We start from the raw sequence: 5,008 nt of genomic DNA, 5'->3' as shown, positions 1-5,008 counted from the left end.
TTGTTATGGCAACACCCTGCTTTGAGGTACCAAAATCTACATGCAAAATTATTCTAAAATCCGATGATTTAAAGCAACAAACATTTATTATCTCACAGTTCCTGTGGGTCAGTGATTTTCGAGCAGCTTAGTTGGGGGTTTCTGACAAAGGGTCATTTGCATGATTAGTTAGGATGTTGGCAGGGGCGGAAGTCATCTGAAGGTGTGACTGGGGCTGTAGGAAGGAGAAGGTTGTCACAATATGATAATTAAATTACCCCAGTGTGAGTGATCCATGAGAGAGAGGAAGGAAGCTGTTGGGTCCTTTACGACCTAGTCACTCATTGTCACTTCTGTCGTATTCTGTTCATTGCAAGCGTCACTAAATCCAGCCTAACCTCCATCCTTTGGAGAGAAGAGTGTTGATGAATTTATTTACTCCTTTGTGATGTCAAGAGAGGTATTTTCTTTCTAAAAAAATTGAGATATAATTGACATATAAGTGTGTAAATGTAAGATGTATAACATGTCGATTTGATACATTTATATTTTGCAATATAATTTTCTTTTGCTGATGAAAGCTAGCCCAGGAGGGACAAGGATAAAGGATCAAAATGGGGTCTTGCGCTCCTTCTTTAGAGCTGAACCACAAAGAAGCCTTTCTCAGGACTCTCACCAAACTTTTTTATTAAGATTTTTGGGACATCCATGGAGAAGAGCCTGTGAGTGGATACAAATTCGCCTTGTATCTCCGGCCACAATGGTCCTTGTATTCTCTAGGTAGACCACACTAGTGAGAGCCATTTGCTTAAAAATTTAGCTAAATGTTTCTTACTAGTGTCTAGTGGTATCTATTCTAGCTACCCAAGCGTTCATGTCCTATCTCTTCAAAGCCTTCAGAGTAATTCATTACCTCGATCTCTGATGGGTTCAAGTTAAGTTGTAATTTTGCAGATTTCTCAGCTTTTTTTGTTATTGGAGTAAAGGTAGGAGCGAAGGTCTTCTCAAATTTCTATATCATAAGCAGGAGCTGGAAGCATACTTCCATTAGACATTCATAGACTGACATATACTTGAAGCATTTCGAGCTTTTGATGTTTTTATTCTTATTGAAGCTCAGATTTCAGGTAGTGGAAGCCTCTATATGTTGGCTCCTGAAAAATTTTGACCCACCATCTCAAGTATTTGATAGCTTCCCTGCTTTCTGCTCTCACAAAATGTTTAAAGACCAACTTGTATTTTTTTTCCACACCAAAGCTGCAGTCAGCCATTTCTCAAAGTTTCCTTGTTTGTTTGAGTGGGAAATGGTATTTAGAGACCAACATCTAAGCACTAGGGATGCTCACTGCAAAGCGTTGCTTCTTGTTTTAAACTCTTTTCAGTGAACAAAGCTAAGTAATGGATTATTTTATTAAAGACAAAATGGATCATGAGTTTAATTGAAATTTTAATTTCAAAAATCAGGTCTAAAGTGTTTTTACTTTGCCTTATCTATTTTATGTCTATTTCTCCTTTTTACTGTGCCCAGTTCCTGGTTTCCAATGATACCAGCTAATTGTTCATTTACTTTTGTAGCAGATGCTGCCCAGAGCTTCCCCTCCTGTGTCTGCTGGAAATGTTGCCTGCTGAGCCTCGCGCCAAGTCCTTCTCCGGGAATTGTTCTCAGCCAAAGGTTACTGCCTTGGTCAAGGTTATGCCTCCTCCCCTGGTGCAATACGGGGCTACAGAAGTGTGGTTCTCTTGCTTCAGTTTGGGACATCTCTAAAGCACCATCACAGTTTAAGAGCTCCGCATGGGCTCAACCAATCCGTTAACTACCAAATGACACTTTTTCCCCTTTTTCCTCACTAAACAGAACCCAGACTTTGCTCAGGCTCCTCCTAGTGGCCATCTCCTTAAGAGGAGTCTGGAGCTGGATCTCGACAAGTTAAACTTCCCTTTGACAAATGCAAGGTTGAGACATGGGCACAAGATGTCATTCTAGCCAATTAAGATATAAGGAGACGTCTTCTGGAAAGTTTTCTTCCCTCAAAAATGAAGATGTTCTCTTTTCTTGCCTCTGGACATTGTCACCTATGTGGAATGCTGGAAAATATGATTGCCATTTAGCGACCATGATAGAAGAGTCACTGACCTATTGAAGACCACAGAAAAGAGAGAGGAACAACAGTCTCACCCCTGTGTCATTGAATTAACCAACCCATGACTCCCCTGTAATCAGATTTATCGTGTGAGATTATAAATGTCCTCACCGTGTGCCACTATTAGTTGGGTTTTCTGTAAACCACAGTTGAGAGCAAAGCATCCTCTCCGACATATGCGCTGTGGTGGAGTACACACAGTGTTAAATTATTTTCCATTTCCACTGCTATTGCTCTTCATTCTTCTCCTCGGGGCACTCTTTTTGCTGTTATTGTTGGGTATCCTCCTACTCCTTTCAATACTCTGTGCATCAAATTTGAAGAGTTGGGAAATAGATCATTTACCCTCAGAATAATTCTGTGATTGGAGCAAATGGTGGATTTTAGGTGTGGGGAAGAATCGAGGAAACTCTTTATGGAGGCTGGAAATAATCTCTCACTTATGAGGCTAGTCTTGAAGGCTAAGTATGATTTCATCCTGGAGGACTCCTACTTGCCCAGAGGAGAGACTGAATATTTACCTTACTTTAGGCAACTTATTTAACCTCCCTCAGTGTCAGAATCCATTGATTCTATCACCTTGTACTGCCCTTTAACCCCTATTTCCCAGCTTAGATACCATAGTAAAATATTTTTTCTAGCTTTATTGAGATATAATTAACATATAACATTGTATAAGTTTAAAGTATACACCATGATGATAAAATGATCATCATTAGAGCCACAGAATTATTTAACTTATAAATGGAAGTTTGTACCATTTAACCAATATTGTCCCAATTTACCCAACCTCAGCCAAATCACTTAGTTCGTTAGGTATATTCTCTACTTACTGCTTTACTACAGGTGACAGTGCTGATAAACAATTTGCTACTATATAAGAATCTCCCTTCCTTCAATTTCCAATAAGATTTTTCTGACTTTCCTTTAAGACTTCATCCACCGTAGGCTGTGGGTGAAGACTTTGTACCAGTGTTGCCAAGATTTTACCAACACTTTCCTAAAATTATTTGCAGCTTCCTCCCACTCCTACATTTTTGGTATTTGTTATGGCAACACCCTGCTTTGAGGTACCAAAATCTACATGCAAAATTATTCTAAAATCCGATGATTTAAAGCAACAAACATTTATTATCTCACAGTTCCTGTGGGTCAGTGATTTTCGAGCAGCTTAGTTGGGGGTTTCTGACAAAGGGTCATTTGCATGATTAGTTAGGATGTTGGCAGGGGCGGAAGTCATCTGAAGGTGTGACTGGGGCTGTAGGAAGGAGAAGGTTGTCACAATATGATAATTAAATTACCCCAGTGTGAGTGATCCATGAGAGAGAGGAAGGAAGCTGTTGGGTCCTTTACGACCTAGTCACTCATTGTCACTTCTGTCGTATTCTGTTCATTGCAAGCGTCACTAAATCCAGCCTAACCTCCATCCTTTGGAGAGAAGAGTGTTGATGAATTTATTTACTCCTTTGTGATGTCAAGAGAGGTATTTTCTTTCTAAAAAAATTGAGATATAATTGACATATAAGTGTGTAAATGTAAGATGTATAATATGTCGATTTGATACATTTATATTTTGCAATATAATTTTCTTTTGCTGATGAAAGCTAGCCCAGGAGGGACAGGGATAAAGGATCAAAATGGGGTCTTGCGCTCCTTCTTTAGAGCTGAACCCCAAAGAAGCCTTTCTCAGGACTCTCACCAAACTTTTTTATTAAGATTTTTGGGACATCCATGGAGAAGAGCCTGTGAGTGGATACAAATTCGCCTTGTATCTCTGGCCACAATGGTCCTTGTATTCTCTAGGTAGACCACACTAGTGAGAGCCATTTGCTTAAAAATTTAGCTAAATGTTTCTTGCTAGTGTCTAGTGGTATCTATTCTAGCTACCCAAGCGTTCATGTCCTATCTCTTCAAAGCCTTCAGAGTAGTTCATTACCTCGATCTCTGATGGGTTCAAGTTAAGTTGTAATTTTGCAGATTTCTCAGCTTTTTTTGTTATTGGAGTAAAGGTAGGAGCGAAGGTCTTCTCAAATTTCTATATCATAAGCAGGAGCTGGAAGCATACTTCCATTAGACATTCATAGACTGACATATACTTGAAGCATTTCGAGCTTTTGATGTTTTTATTCTTATTGAAGCTCAGATTTCAGGTAGTGGAAGCCTCTATATGTTGGCTCCTGAAAAATTTTGACCCACCATCTCAAGTATTTGATAGCTTCCCTGCTTTCTGCTCTCACAAAATGTTTAAAGACCAACTTGTATTTTTTTTCCACACCAAAGCTGCAGTCAGCCATTTCTCAAAGTTTCCTTGTTTGTTTGAGTGGGAAATGGTATTTAGAGACCAACATCTAAGCACTAGGGATGCTCACTGCAAAGCGTTGCTTCTTGTTTCAAACTCTTTTCAGTGAACAAAGCTAAGTAATGGATTATTTTATTAAAGACAAAATGGATCATGAGTTTAATTGAAATTTTAATTTCAAAAATCAGGTCTAAAGTGTTTTTACTTTGCCTTATCTATTTTATGTCTATTTCTCCTTTCTACTGTGCCCAGTTCCTGGTTTCCAATGATACCAGCTAATTGTTCATTTGCTTTTGTAGCAGATGCTGCTCAGAGCTTCCCCTCCTGTGTCTGCTGGAAATGTTGCCTGCTGAGCCTCGCACCAAGTCCTTCTCCGGGAATTGTTCTCAGCCAAAGGTTACTGCTTTGGTCAAGGTTATGCCTCCTCCCCTGGTGCAATACGGGGCTACAGAAGTGTGGTTCTCTTGCTTCAGTTTGGTACATCTCTAAAGCACCATCACAGTTTAAGAGCTCCGCATGGGCTCAACCAATCCTTCTCTTGCAACTGCCTGACAATTCAGCTTCTCCCTCTACCTACTCTTGCTTCCTT

The sequence above is a fragment of the Pteropus vampyrus genome, unplaced genomic scaffold (assembly GCF_000151845.1).
Source record: "Pteropus vampyrus isolate Shadow unplaced genomic scaffold, Pvam_2.0 Scaffold4, whole genome shotgun sequence".
Classification (NCBI taxonomy): domain Eukaryota; kingdom Metazoa; phylum Chordata; class Mammalia; order Chiroptera; family Pteropodidae; genus Pteropus; species Pteropus vampyrus.
This window is presented reverse-complemented; position numbering follows the sequence as displayed.